Raw genomic sequence first — 17,001 nt, 5'->3', positions numbered from 1 at the left:
TCAAAAGACCAGTGTAGCTATGGGGTCACCCTGTGGGGCAAGTTATGCCAACTTGGTAATGGCCTCATGGGAACAAGAATTTATCTTTTGTAAACAAGAAGTGAAATAGTACATCCAGTTCTACACACGGTTTTTGGACGATATTTTTATCATTTTTGAAGGAAATAAGGAAGCAGCTAGTAAACTAGTAGATTATCTTGACAACACTACAGATTTCCTTTCCTTTACTTATGTATTTGAAATAACCAGGATTTCATACTTGGATGTGGATCTTAGTAAAGATATGGAAAGGAACGCATATGTAGCGAAAATTTATAGAAAGGCTACATATTCAAACTCTTTATTACATTTTAGCAGTTGCCATCCATGGCACCAAAAGAAATCAGTGGTGAAGGGCCAACTTGTGAGAGCTGCCCATATGGTCACGTTGGACCAGGATTTCATGGAAGAATGTAATAATTTGAGGTCAATGTTTGTCAGGAAAGGTTACCCAGTAGACTTTTTTGAGTGTCTACTGGAAGAAGTAAAATACAAGAGAGAACAGGGGTTGTATAAACCCATTTTATCCATTGGTTTACAAAGTGTTACAATAAGTGACAGTGAATTACAACAAAAAGAAGTATGGAATTTAAGTTTAATAACACCTTATAGTAGTAATGCAAGGGAAATAATGTCAATTTTGAACAAAAATTGGGAAATAATTAGGAGAGATCCTCACCTTTCTTACAAGGTCAAAAGCAAACCCCGGATTATTTATAAGAGGGGGACTAATTTAAAGGAATTATTACAGCATAAAAAAAACACCCCACAGTGGAAGTGTGGCATGTACAAATGCGAAATGTGTAACTACTGTAAATATATGAGTACAGGACAAGACATTGAAGTTAAAAATATCAGTTTTAAAATCAAATTGAAGTACACTTGTCAGTCCAAGTTTGTGGTTTATGTAGCTCAGTGTCAATGCTGTGCAGCGTTTTACATAGGTAAAACGGATAGAAGGTTAAAAGAATGAGTATACGAACATCTATATAAAATAAAGACACTTAACAGAGAAAATGCACTGGCTAGACACATTATTTCCTATCCACAACATTCATTTTTGTTCAAAGCAATTGATTCAGTTGTTGATGATAGTCGGGCGGGCCCACTTACTTGAGCAACTCGAGTTACGTTGGCAAATACGCACTGGGGCAATGTTTTACCCGGGTTTGAATGAGACAATATCTTTAAACAGTATACTGAAGTTGAAAAATCTTAAACGTTAATGTGTGTATGCGTTTTTATAAAATGCATTCCTATTTGTGATATCTGACTTCTTTTGACTCGGATATGTAAGTTTCTGGCTTCTTAGTTAACTAAGAAATATTTTATTTTGAGAGTTAACACAATAATTTGAGATATAGTATTGTTAGTATATGTATGTTTGTATATATATATTTCTATTACCATCACAGGTAAAAATTCTGAAGGAAGGGAAAGGTCGAGATGTTCTAAAAAATTGTCAGTCATATTTGTTTTTATAACATGTTTTAAGTAGCAATAATGTGGATGTGCCTTTAAGACACAAGATTTTAATTAGAAGTGTCATGTGACCAAAAGGGTGTGTATATATTGTTTGTGTTGAAGTTTGTTCAGTTCCTGATGAAGTCTTGCCATATGTGCAAGACGAAAAGCGCTTCATTAAACTGAAAGAGAATTAAACTGAGAGAGAATTTGTTTTGGTGTTTCCAAGCTGTATTTTTGTTTTTCACATGTTTAAGCCCTGTTAGCTTCGCTTAGCACCACTTACTCCTGCACTAATTTTCTTTAAAGAAAAGAAAAAAGGTTGATAGGAAAGTGGTGAAATGGGGGCAAGCAGAGGGTAAAACATTATGAAAAGTAGCTAGGGATGTGCAGGACAGGTGTAGGAAAGGAACATAGCTCTACATTTCTTCAGCAGCAACAGCTGTGAATTAAATGTGTAGAATCTGGAATTTACAGCCTCACACCCCACAGGGAGTGGTGTTGGCGACAGACATTTGCAGCGTAATCTGTAGGTTGATTGATTAGTTTCACTGTACATGGGGGCAAAATGTAGAGCTATGTGTGGGGCAATGTTATTTTTGTAGGACAGGTGCCCTTTTTTTAAGGTGAGAGTGGGCTGTTGGGAAAGGACTGTAGGTATGTTTGGTGAGGCAGGTTGGGTGGGGTAGGTTGCATTTACAGACAGATAAGACAAACAAGACAGACAAGATAGCAAACAAGGGTAGTATATGACACATGAGGGGGGTAAGCACCTTTGATGGGGAGGGTGGTTGGGAATCAAAAGCCCATGAGCCCCCAAATGGATATAGTGGGGCTGAGGTCCCCATCCATGGGCAGTCACCACTGCTCCTTCATGGCCCCAAAGGTGGCTGTGCTGGGGGCTGGAAAGGAGGGGAGGCCTGCCCCTTGAGGTCTTCCAGGCAGCCCTCAATCTGGCACAGCTGCCCACCCAACTCTGCTAGGATGGCGCTGCGCAACTGTTTATGCTTCTTTTTTCCACAACAGTACTGCTCAATACTCTATGGGTCTGCCCTCGCTTTACATCTGCCTATGGCCCATAGCTTCTGTAGCACAAACATACCTATTAAACTGTCAGCCTGGAATGGTATGAGGCAAACTGTGACAACTCTGTGTACATGACTAGGTGGGACATGTCAAGGTTATATATCTGGCACAGGAGGGGTACCCTTAACTGCTGTTATGTGAGTGTGCTACTGGCATACTTCAACTGTTTTCCTATCTGTGTCCAGGGTTATTGGCAGCAGTGACCACTAGCCATAACAGCGTGACACTTGAGAGACATGTATTGGGAAGAGTGCATGTTGTATGTACCTATCCTGCTGTTATTTGCAGGCATGTGGTGGGACAGTTGAACAGTTCTACACAGTTTATTAGTATACCCTTCATACAGCTACTACCAACATTTCCTTATCTGTAATACCTGTGGAGAAAATATCTGTTATCACTGCCTGACTGTTTTTACATTTATTCCTGGTTCCTTGTGTGTAGATATGCATACATCTTAGTATCACTCACTGGATTCAAACTGTATCAGGGTCTGCAAAATTGACAACTAAAATATTTCTCACCACACTGAGCTACTGGAAACTGCTGTTTTTTGTTTCACTGGTTTCTCCCTAATAGTCTCTTGCTTAGATAGTCTGAACTTGTAATCCTGTGATGCATGCATGACAGATAGTTATTGTACTGCACATTAATACTTTGGATTACTACAATCTGGAAAGCAAAGGTTAACACCAAGCAATTCTGGATGGAACACACTTTTAAACTTTGCACATTACTATTCAGGGTTCAGAGCTTAGTGCAGTATATATATTTCACATTTCAGTTGTATCTTGTTTTACAACTCCACCATCTACAGTTTTTCTTAACAGCTGGTTCACAGAATGACCTCAGTTAATGTATGCTGTCACAGCCATATTTGCTGTGAAGAACCTATACTCATTCTATATGTCTACAACAACATACCAGAATAAACACAACAGTTTTTTGTAGGGATCTTTATTACACATCAATATTAGTCGGTCAAACTTTTTTATTTATTCAGTTCACACAGTAACAGTATACCTACTAGCAGTAAGCAATGTACTCCTTCTTAGCTATTTGAACAACATACTGCAAAATAGATTTGTACTCACCAGCCTGTTGGCGCAGCCTCAGCAGTCTGTCGGCATGGGGCTTCTGCATTACTAGCCCTCACTGCTGCAGCTGTAGGGGAGAAAAACAAACATTATGCATATCTGTCTATCACATTATCAGGCTAGTATTTGCTACAAACTACTTGACAATGATACTTACTCACTACTGGAGCATTCCGTGCCCATGCATCTTGGATCCACTGGGTCAAGGGTGACCCTTTCGCTGCTTTAGGTCAGCATAGTGGTGCCATACCTGCTCACCAATCCAGGGATGCCAGCAGCACTGGTGAGATCATGTACAAGATGATCCCAGGCCTCTGCTTTGTATCGTGAGCCCTGATACTGGCCCTGCAGCAGTCTCTCCCCATGGTTTTCTACAAGGAGACCAGCCATGACCCTGGACTGCTGAATGCTCTGGCACTGCACCCGAAAGTGCACTCCTTCACCTACACCAGCCATAGCACCTGCACAGATGAATTATAACAGATTCTGTCTGTATTCCCACCTGCACCATTTAAATAAGGTGATATTCCTACCCTTTGCCATCACTGGACCATTTTGAACATGCTAAGCTCCACTAAGCAGTGTGCACATCTGCTAAGCTGAGTTGAACAGTGCTTAAAAGGGTAATTGCTGAGCATTGCTTAACAGTGCGCAAATCTGCTTAGCTGAGCTACCTGCTGCTTAGCATTCATGTCTATGTGATGCTTAAACACGGTAAACATAGCTAAGCATTGCTCACCATTGCTCACTTTTCATTTTTATAAAATATCAGAATAATTACTTAATTTACTCAGTGTATATGATTTACTTTACATGACATCCCTCTATGTGCTTTCATTACATTAGCAAGGGGTCACTTGTGTATACATGGGTGGTTTCACATGTTATATGCACTCACACTTCCATTTTACACCAGCTATGCTACCCTGTTGAGAAAATCCAGTTGCTACATAATTTAAGTTGAAAATAATAATTTTAACACTGCTTTCCCATATAAAAATAACTTGCCTGTCTTAGTACTCAAACCATGAACACCTGCATGTAAAGCCAGGACTCTAACTGCTACACTATCACAGTTTAGGAATTTCAGCTGTATACTTTATTTATCTGCTATGGGACGTTTAAGCAATGCTAAGCAGAGGGCCATAATGTGCACACCTGCTCAACTACTGTTAAACATTCCTTAGTATGGAAAAAAAATTATTATACTATTTCTGGCCTTCCGCAGCTTTCTTGCTGTAGAAGGTAGATAGGTATGTGAGACAGGCATCTGGGCATTCTGCATAAACCTGTTGAGCAGATGGATATGGCCATATGACACTTTCAGATGGCAGACATTTCTATTTCAGTCTTCATACCCTGCAGGAAGTCCGTGCTACTGCAAACCTATAATTCCATCAGCTTTCAGGTTTGTCAGTGCACTTTTTAGGACATTTCCCTATTTTTCTGCCTTTGTACCCACACTATTTATGGCTTTGTACTGCTTTATTGCTCCAGGAGGGTGAAACGTATGTGAGGCGGGCATCTGGACATTCTGCAGACACCTGTACAGTTAATGGTTATGGCCCTATGGCACTTTAACAATGCAGGGGATGTGTGACCGAACCTGTCATACACCCCCTGCATTTCCTTACACATCTACAGGCTGTTTCAGTGTCCGCAGACACTGACAGCACTTGCAAATTGCCGTACGGCACTTTTGCAATGCAGGGGGTGTGTGACAGAACCTGTCACACACCCCCTGTATAGTTTCTTGCTCCCCTAGCTATTTCAGTGTCCGCGGACACTGAAATAATGATTTTAATTTAATTTCAGTGTCCGTGGACAGTGAAATACTTTTGAAAGTGCTGTATGGCACTTTCTGAGTGCAGGGGGCGTGTTCGTAGTCTGCTCACTACTTAAACACGCTCCCTGCACTTGTTCACAATTCGTGTCTGTTTAGCCTTAACAGCACCGTGCCTTCATGAATATGCAAGGCGTGCTGCTGTGGCTACACAGAAATGAACCACTCCATGCAGGAATAGCACTATTCCTGCATAGAGTTTATTGAATCCCAGGGAACCTCATTAAAATATGTATTTTTATGAAGGAAGTCCAGGCCAATAGATATACACATAGGAAAAGCGTGCATTCTCATCATAGATTTAAGGGCATTGTTAAAAGTCAACTGTTAAGGGTCAGTCCGGCTAACACTAGTGAAGAAAAGTGTTTGGAAGAGAGAAATGATATGTTGCAGGAGTTCAGGCAGAGAGGTTATGATGACCGTCTCCTGAATGAACTTTTGGGGGAAGTTATGGAGGACAGACAGAGAAAGGAATACCTACAGTGGATATAAAAAGTGTACACACCCCTGTTAAAATGCCAGGATTTTTGTGATATAATAAAATGATGCCACAATAAATCATTTCATTTCAAAACTTTTCCCACCTTTAATGTGACCTATAACCTGTACAATTCAATTGAAAAACAAACAAATCTGTTATGGAGAAAAAATATAAAAAATAAAAAACCTACAATGCGCTGGTGGCATAACTGTGCACACCCTTAAACTAATATTTAGTTGTGTGTGCACACCCTTAAACTAATACTTTGTTGAAGCATGAAGCACCTTTTGATTTAATTACAACATTCAGTCTTCTTGGGTACACACCTGCCATCAATTAAAGAGACTCTGATTAACCCTAAATAAAGTTCAGCTGTCCTAGTAGGATTTTCCTGACATTTACTCAGTTACCTACTACAGCAAAAGCCATGGTTCACAGAGAGCTAACAAAGCATCAAAGGGATCTCATTGTTGAAAGGTATCAGTCAGAAGGGTACAAAAAAAATTCTACAGCATTGGCTATACCATGGAACACAGTTAAGACAGTCATCAAAAAGTGGAGGAAATATGGGCAACAGTGACGTTGAAAAGAACTGGACATCTCTACAAAACTGATGTAAGGACAAGACAGAAACTGGTCAGGGAGACTGCTAAGAGACCTACAGCAACACTGAAGGAGCTGCAGGAATGTCTGGCAAGTACTGGTTGTGTACTACATGTGACAACAATTTCACATATTCTCCATATGTCTGGACTATGGGGCAGGGTTGCAAGATGGAAGCCTTTTCTTACACAGAAAAACATCCAGGCCCAGCTAAAATCTGCAAAACAATACATCAAGTCTTTCAAAAGCATGTGGGAAAATGTACTATGGTCTGATAAGACCAAGGTTGAACTTTTTGGCCACAATTCCAAAAGGTACATTTTGCATCACCAAAAGAACACCATCTGCATAATCTATTTTGTTAGAAAGTACTTTTAGATTTAAATGATATCGGAAACTGACACTCAACTAAATGGAATACTTAAGCAGAATACATAACTAAACTTGAGTTAAACTTATACTTAAAGGAAATAATGCATACAGCACGGTGGTAAACAGAAACAAAAGCCACATTAATTAATGTAACAAAGAATGGGAATGGTAAAGACACTGAAGAGGAGGGAATGGTAAAGACACTGAAGAGGAGGGAATGGTAAAGACACTAAAGGGGAGGGAATGGTAAAGACACTGAAGAGGAGGGAATGGTAAAGACACTGAAGAGGAGGGAATGGTAAAGACACTGAAGAGGAGGGAATGCTAAACACACTGAAGAGGAGGGAATGGTAAAGACACTGAAGAGGAGGGAATGGTAAAGACACTGAAGAGGAGGGAATGGTAAAGACACTGAAGAGGAGGGAATGGTAAAGACACTGAAGAGGAAAAGAAGCCACAGTACAATTTGAATTAATACATACAGGTATGCATGGCTATTAACTGACACATGCAAGTCACAAATAAAAATGAAATAAAAAGATAAAAAGAAAAACGAGTATCACTAGAGCACTACAAAATGAAAAGGAAATGAATGGAAGACTTCTTTCAGTAAAGTAAAGTTGGATTAAGAAACATGTACGACTGAGAAAGAAAAATAAAGAAAGTATCACTACAGCAGTATAGAACACAACTGAAATAAAGGCAAGACTGCTTTTAGTTAAGTAAATGGTGCTTATGCAGGAGTGAGAATCTGAAAACAAAGTACTGCACTACAGAAGATCGCACACCTTCAACAAGCTGGTTTTGAATATGTTCGAATGCCATTTGCGGTATTAATTCTGATTCTGACATTCAACATTTTGATAGTAAACCATACACACACACACACACACGCACGCAGGCACGCATGCACACACACACACACGCACACACACACGCAGGCACGCATGCACACACACACACACACACACACACACACACACGCAGGCATGCATGCACACACACACACACACACGCAGGCACACATGCACACACACACACACACACACACACACACACACACACACACACACACACACACACACACACACACACACACACACACATCATGTCTTGGAAACACTACAGACTGAAATGGACTGTACCATAAAAGTGATATTTTTTTCAGTAGTTAAAGCGATGTTGATTTTTTTCCAGTCATTACTGTTATATATGAATGCTCCTGAGCAAGGTATCTCTGAGAATATGATTGTCTGTACAATGGATGCCTTGCCTGTAAATCTGCAGCAGAGATGTTTCACATAAATAATATCTCTAGTGGAAGCTGTAACAGAGATTCTGATTAGTTGCGGAAATCATTCTGTATCTCTCTGTTGTATACTGTGCTATAAGTAACCAATGTATATTGAATTTGATCTTGAATTGTAGCAAGGTCAGAACCCAGAAATATGCTTCAGAAGAAAACAGTTGATAATTTTATGGCACGCTTATTCAAATGAATAATCCATGTTGAAATATGAATGAGACATGGCCATAATACAAACAGTACAAACACCCCTCAACAAAAAAATTGTAAAGACATACACTGCTTGTGCTGGAACTAAGTTAAACCACAGTTGGTAAGATGTGGATTTTTGAAAAACTTTGTGTCAAATGCAAGGAAATTCATTTTTGAAGCCAATAAACATCAAAAGCAACAAAAGAATTCCTTTCTAACTACTGTGTTTGGTACACTATAATTAAAAATGCTTTGAATTGTCCCAGTCATGACATATAATCCATGAGTTTTCTCTCTGTGTTTTAGCTGTCCTGAGAAATGAAGTTGATGATTGCCATAAGAATGGAACATAATAATACAGGAGAAGGGGAAATCTAAAAGAATCTTAGTGCCTGGGAATGTGAGGACAAAACTAGCGATAAAGCAACATCTGTACTCTCATAACAGACTAGGTAGATGGTGTGGACTCAGTGGGTCAAGTGGATCTTTTCCTCTTAATAACCATATAAAGTGTATTTAGGCTTTAACTTAATCTCTTAGATTGCATTGCAAAATTTATGCATGGTCTCTTCCCTATAGTCTGCTTTTTTCTTTTAAGAACACTGAACTGTAACATTTTTCTATGATAAACTGAGATAAAGACCCAGTTTAAAAATGCATTATTCGTAGGCAGACTACATTCAAAGATATTCATTTTAAATTAGAAAATGTATATGATCTGTTACCAGAAAAGCAGTTCCATATAGTTTGAAATATATCACTTTTTAAATGAGGCCAGAAGGTCACACTATTAATGCTCATCATCTAATGGTTTCAAGCACATAAAATACACAAAGCCACACTTTTCAGACTAAATATTAATGCAGACCGCCTAAGATTCAGCCGTGAGAATTACATCAAACAGCAATCGAAAATATTTCATCGAACACTTCATGCATAAAGAGGTTCTTATTTTAATAATATAATAATAATAAACAGTCTACCACAATATAACAATCCATTGCTGAGCCTCATGTTTACAACAGATTACTTATGAGGCAGGGATTTAAGTTATTTGAGTTAATCTCTGACAAAGTGGCTCTGCTGGGTATTTTATAGCAGATACTGAGAATATCAATATATTATTCCACAAAAAGCTCTAAAACACATTTGTTCACTTAGCACAAATGATTTTATAATTCCTAATACATAATTTAAAAAAATGCTGGCTTGCTTTAAAGAGGACTGTCTTAAGTTCAGACTGATATGAAATAATGCAAATACATGACAAATGGCAGATGAACATCAGAGAACAGTCCAAACCACAGAGACCACAGTGGTATTGCTGGGACATCCCAAATAGAGATTTAAGTTATTAAAGATACTTGCTATGTAAAGAGTGGCCTTGCACTGTGGTGAAAACTGCTGTAATGATATATATCATGCTAATATACCAGGCTAATCCATACCAAGAGAATTTGTCAGGGTACAGCTATGTATAAACAGTTTCTCCCCTGAAAGCTTCCAAACCCGTATACATTTTCCTTACAAAACTTACAACTGCAAAAGAAAAAACAAAACGTACCTCTGATTGTCTACTGTAAGAAATGTTAATCACTAGCATGATGTCCTGTTGTGTGTGTATATGCTACATGTATGTTTGTTAATCACCAGCGTGTTGTCCTGATGTGTATATAGGAAAAAGGCTAGCTGGTAAAATATAGTAACTTCTGCACAGCTCGAACAGAGTATAACACACATATAGCCAACACTAGTGTTCCACCAAAATTCAGGCTTAATCCACTCGTAATGATAAAAACAAATCTTTTATTGAAAATAAGGTTTAGCACTTTCATCTGTTAAAAATCAGACTTCCTCAGAACCAAAATGGAGTACTTCCAGTTCACATTTAAATAACCTTTTTGGCGCCAAAAATTCAAAAGGAAATGGAGTTCTTAAAGAGACATAGTCATAATAACTCCATATATACATACTACTGTGCTAAAAACAGCTAAGCATTTCGACAGATCCAGTGTGCTGATATAAAAATGACAATATAAATATAATGACAATGTAAATAAATAAAAATTAATTGTGGTAAATAAAAAAATGGTAAATAAAATAAAATCCACTCTGCACATACTAACTTCATCTTGAAACATACTCCAAATATATATAATAGTGAAATGGTAAAACTTGCATGACTAGTGCTCATAAATTTTAACAAGTCAACAAGAATTAAAATACAATGGCAACATCCATGATATATCTATGCCATGATTAAAAATGGTTTAATACTTATATATTCATTTATGCCAGGTGACCTAATGGCATCTGTCAAAATTTGCCACTTACTTTCTTTCATGGCTAAAAGTGCTTTCCAATTTCCCCCATAAGTAAATACTTCTACGTGATCTATAATGGCAAATTTAAAACCATGTGATTCACCATATATGGATATGTGTTTATAAAGTGCATTGTTATTGTCTTTAATCTTTATCTTATAAATATGTTCATATACTCGTTTCCTAAGGGCTCTCTATACTGCCTATATAGAATGCGCTGCAGGCATAACATGTAGCAATATATACGACTTGTTTGGTGCTACAGTTTCCTGCTTTGCATTTAATATTAGCCTTATTGATATCTCCTAACTTAATATTGCCTACCTCATTTATGGCATAACATTGTTTGCAGGTACCGCATTTTCTAGTTCCCATCGAGAGCTTTGTATTATGTACAGTTTTTTGTTTAGAAGCTTTCTCCAATAGTTTTTTAATGTTGGATGCTGCTTTATATACAAAGCTCGGATAATTGCCCAAAATGGAAGCTGTATCATCATTTACTGTTATTAAATTCCAATGCTGTCTTAAAATATCTCTAATATACTTCATGTAAGAAGTATACATCAAGACGCAAACTCGATTACAACACATACCTACATCATCATATCCCTTCTTTCTATTATGAATCTTCATAAAATCTAATGACTTGCCCAATAAAGGTGGAAATTTTTTACCCCATTCATTCTTCACATAGTTGGAAACTTGTGATAATAGGGCTGAGGGGTATCCTCGATTACTAAACATATTACTTATTTGGTCAACTTCCCTATTCATAATTTCTCTAGTAGATGACATACGAGCTGCCCTAATACATTGTCCTTTGTAAACATTTTTGAATATATGGGGAGGGTGATAACTATTAAATTCAATATAGTCATTTGAAAAGGTTTCCTTCCTATGAATTTGTGAAATAAATCCCTTATCAGAATGGCTAATATATGTGTCCAAATATGCTATGCCACTCTCACTGATGTTATGAGTGAATTTTAAAAAATTCGTTGTACTATTAATAAATTCCATAAAAGAATTAATCTCATCTTTTGAACCCTTCCATAAGATGAATAAATCATCCAAATATCGTGTATAATATGCTATATTGGAATAAAATTGGCTCTTGAACACATATTCTGTTTCCCATTCCAACATGACTAGACTGGCAAAAACGGGGGCACAAGAGGCCCCCATGGCCACACCTTTGCATTGCCTAAAATATTCACCTTGAAAATGTATATAATTATGGTCCAAAACTAGTCCCATAATATCTACCATAAGGCATATGCGGTCCCAGTCCATGTTTGAAAACTTTCTGAGACTATTACTGAAATACTCTAAACCTATATCCTTAGGGATACATGAAAAAAGATTCACTACGTCTATGGTAATGAAAATGAGATCCTTATTCCATATGTCTGATGTAAGCTGACTAAGAAACGTCCAAGAACCCTTTATTAAGTGAGTGATTTTTTCATAAATAGGCTTTACCCATCTATCAATGGCAACTCCTAAAGGATATGTTTTGGATCTTGAACCAGAAACTATAGGCCTAAAAGGAAGCTGGGTGATACACTTGTGTACTTTGGGAATTCCTATAATAGTAGCTAGAGTCGGATATTCAACTTTTAAATATTGGTAGATCTCACTGGTAATTCTATGATCAATAAAATATAACCACAATGCCTTCTTTAGCTATGTCAAAAATCTAGGTGGTAACTCTCAGATATGCTCTGAGCTAGTGCAAAATGGCAAAAAAATACACTGAACCAACTGACATTGCCAACATCCTGGCTGACAAGTTCATTGCAAACTTTACCCCCACCCCCACCCCCAAAAGGGCCAGTGTCCATCCCAGAAGAATGCAGAGCCCCAGACATCACGGACATGCAGGTAAAAACAGCCCTCTCCAAAGCTAAGAACACAGCATCAATGGGACCGGATGGTGTCCCAGGCTGTGTCTTACATGAACTCCAAAAGGAACTAAACCCTCACCTAAATTCACTGTTCAGACTCAGCCTTACCACAGGCTATGTACCCAAAGAATGGCATACAGCAACAGTCATCCCACTCCACAAAGGTGGTTCCACAACAGAACCAGGGAACTATCGTCCTATAAGCCTGACTAGCCTGGTCTGCAAAATTATGGAGTGAATCATCATGGAACTCATAAACAAAGACATTGGGAACATCCAGACACTAGACCCTACCCAATTCGGTTTTGTTAAAGGCCGATCCTGCCTCCTAAATCTAGTTGACTTCTTTGAAACAGTTACCAAGGCCATAGATGAAGGAAAGGTAGTCCACACAGCCTACATGGACCTCGCTAAGGCCTTCGACACCATTCCACACTTTGGCATCATAGATAAGCTCACCAGCTTGAACATTAACCCCTGTGTCATGAGATGGGTGGCCAACTGGCTCACAGATAGAACACACATGGTCAGAGTCGCGGGTGCCATGTCTGACTCTAAACCAGTTACAAGCGGCATCCCACAGGGCTCAGTCCTGGGACCCCTCCTGTTCGGTATATACTTCTCTGAGGTACAGGCAAGCATGGGAGGACTATGGCTGACCAAGTTCACAGATGACTGCAAACTGGGGGCCATAATCGACTCACCGGCTGACACAGACATCCTCCAGAAGGGTCTCACAGAGACAGATACCTAGTGTCAAAACCATGACCTCAAGCTGAATGCCAAAAAATGCATAGTCATCCCTTTAGGAAAAACAAAGTGCCCACGAATTATCACACAGGAGGTAATCCACTAAGTATGGAAGATGTAATTAGAGACCTGGGGACCCAGGTAGATAGCAACCTTTCCTTTGATAATCACATTGCCAAAGTACTTAGAAATTCCTTCTATGTAGCCCACCTAATCATGAAAGGGTTCACCTCTAGATCAAGAGAGGTCATTGTGCCCCTCTACTCATCACTCATTAGGCCCATAATAGAGTACAATGCCCCATTTGGAATGTACCTTACTCGACACCTGCAACAGCTGGAAAGACCACAGAAGTACCTCACCAAGAGGATCATAGGCCTCAAAGAGCTGCTCTATGCAGCTTGTCTAAAATAACTCCAGCTTTACTCGGTTGCTTACTGCCTGCTCAGAGATGATCTCTGCCTGACGTATAAGGCCATGTCCAACCAGGAATTAATGGACATGCTCCACCTCAAGAAAACCAAATCTCTTAGAGCCACATGGTCCAGTGAACTAAACCTCAGCACAACAATAAACAAGACATGCTGGAGGGATAGATTCCTGTCTCAGAGACTTCCCTCGCTCTGGAATAGAATCCCAATTTATGTTAGGCAGAGCCCCTCACTGACTCTCTTCAAGAGAAATCTTGACGAGTGGATGGGAAATCATAGGTTTACCCCTGGAATCACTTCAGTGGCCATGCTAGACAGAGGCCCAGGAAACTAATTTAAAGGGGAGGCGAAAGCCAAAACATTCTGGCTAGGCTTATAAATGCCCTTGGGCAGATAGCCTAGTACCTACCTATGAACCTATGAACCTAAGAATCACTCAAACAAGGTACAGCCATGATAGTATGGAGGGGCTCTACCATGGAATGAGATGCCAAAATCTGAGCACAGCAACAATGATTTCAACCCTCTTGGTTGGCTATTCTCACAAACAGATAGCCTCTGAAATCTTCACAACTAAAAAGTTTCCATGGAGGTATAGACCTTGGTGCTGTTATCAGTTTGGCTGTCACTATTGGTCCGTCAGTAGCATTAGCTATCATCTGTAGCAGTTTCGCCACAGTGGTCACCATGTAGCCTTTAAACTTTTCCACAGGGACACTAACAGAATTCTGAGCCATATACTGGCTATAGGTACTCCAAAACAGAACAGAACCAGGAAAGCAGGAAAGGGAAAATCATTTGCCACTGGAATTAAATTCATTAATCCAAAGTAACAAGTGGAATCAGAAATTCACATTTATGCATAAAGTTTCAGTTGCCCACTGCATCCACCAGATGTCAGAAGTCACACCAAGAATTTCATAATAGCGATAGTTTAATTTAAATGAAAATAAAGCAGACTGACTTTGCCATGAACAGAACTCAAAGAGTATTGATAAATAAAAGAGTAGTGACAGATAAAAAAGAAGACATCAGTTCAATCTCGATAAAGTAAAATCTGAGTTTATTATTCATTTTAATGCTAGTACTCATTTCAGCTGAACAAAATAAGTTTCATGACTGACAGTCTAAAATACACGTTAGGTAAACATTGCTGAAGAAATAAACTCTTTATGAACAGAACATGAATCAGGCCATACAAAGTCTTTGGATGAAAAAATAAAAGGCCTGATTCCAAAAGACTTGCTGTCAGTGTAAGTGACCCCTTACACTACGAGCAGGCCTTTTTGAGTCTGGAACCTGGTGTAAGCTTGTTTTTGGATAGGGCTTACACCAAAGTAAGTCACCTACACCAAGATCAACTCACTTGGAATCTGTTTCAAAGTAACAATTCTCCAGTTAGGTAATTCCAAGTCTCACTTATCAGGATTTTTACTGACGGTTATGTTTTTTCAAAATAGACACCTGTCTTGGAGTCAACTGCTTCAGCCTTGGTTCGTCTTTGCCAGCATACTATAAATGTCTCTGAAATCTTACTCCAAAAACTTCTGCCATACTAACTCTATCTTGGCCTTAAAAAGGTACAGGTATACAGATGAGTTATTACCTGGGCTGCAGGCATCTAATCTTAAAGGGAATAGTCTCTCTTTCCTTGACTGTGGTGCATTCTCCATGCAGTGGTTTAATCCCCCCTCACCCACCCACCCAGATACCACATTTCTCTTTCTATTGCTGGATCTTCAAACATCCATATTTGTATCTATTTTCCCCTCTCTGTCAGGAATTTTCCTGGTAGAAACACTGTGCAGTGTTAGTATATAAATATATACACACACACGTATGTACGCACTGGTACATATTTACAATTGCTATACATTACAATGAATACAGGAACTTTTTGTAAAACAGTGTCCATTTACATACCTAAACTTTTGAGAAGTAGCACCATAATAACTAAGGTAATACCTCTTAGTTGCACCCATACCATGACTGTACAAGTACGTCTGTCGTGGCTCACATGCTTGGGGGGTATAAATTGAAAAAAATAGCATCGCTGGTACAAAATCTACCAAAGATAGAGCAAAACAAGCTATAAATGCATAAGCAACACACAAAACTCTCCATGTGATTCACTGGTGTTATAAAGATACACAACAATGAAAAAAGGAACCTGTACAGCAGTGTTCTAAATTCCAAATGAGCTAAGAGCCCCTATGTGCAAGGAATAAACAGAATACCTAGTATTAACACCTCATGACTGTACAGTGATCTACACAAGTGCACTTTACTGAATGGGCCACATGGAACTAGGTCCATAGTAAAGTGATAAACTTCTATGCTAGTAGCTGGTTTATCCTTGATGACATTTCCAAGCTGCAAAATTTCTTGTGTTATTTAACAGATATTTTACATTTATGACTATGACTGTTGCAGAAGTTGGGGAGCCTGACAATGGAAAAATAAGCTGCTCGGGAGAAATCTCTGTCTTCTGCATATATTTTAACTCACATTCCTTGACTCATTTGCTACACTTTAGAGACTATTGAGAAAAGTAACTATGACTTTTGCTGGCTGGTGGAAGTGATGATGTTGTTGAGTAGAGACCTGGCTTTTAATGCTGCTGAGGTCCAGTCTGTTTCACTGAGTAAAAGACAGAGATGTTAGCTGTGGCTAGATAATGACACAAGTCTGCACATTTTGTTCTGAGTCATGTGATTCTTGTTCGTGTTAGTAATGTAACCACTGGATAGCTAAGTAAGTGATAAACAAACAAAAAATGGCACTGTTACATATGTTGAAGTTTGTTAACATTGAAATATTATCCTTTTCCTGTCAAAAAAGTTTTGCTCTCAGCTAATCTACTGAAGTATGAAAAGCTGAAACAAATGTAAACTGTAAAGGCAATCTGAGTTTGATTAGCAGATTGAGTGTTTGACTGGCATATCTCTTTTTGGAGGGGGGGTTGGGACACAATCCCTTAGAGAAGGGGCAACAATTCACAAGATGACTCAGGGATGGGCATTCAGCCACCAAACCAAGAATATGGTAGCTCTCGTGCAGGTACACAGGAGTATGCACTCAAATGTCAAATGGGGGGGGGGGTATA

The 17,001-nt window shown here is 38.9% G+C and overlaps 1 protein-coding gene across 7 annotated transcripts in view; it reads right to left on the bottom strand.

The window, feature by feature from the left end:
• Window positions 1–17,001, bottom strand: part of APBA2 (amyloid beta precursor protein binding family A member 2) — a 2,738,723-nt gene that overhangs the window by 581,134 nt on the left and 2,140,588 nt on the right. The gene's annotated exons all lie outside the window — the stretch shown is intronic.

This window comes from Protopterus annectens, chromosome 7.part1 (assembly GCF_019279795.1).
Source record: "Protopterus annectens isolate FY-2018-M chromosome 7.part1, PAN1.0, whole genome shotgun sequence".
NCBI lineage: Eukaryota > Metazoa > Chordata > Ceratodontiformes > Protopteridae > Protopterus > Protopterus annectens.
This window is presented reverse-complemented; position numbering and strand designations above follow the sequence as displayed.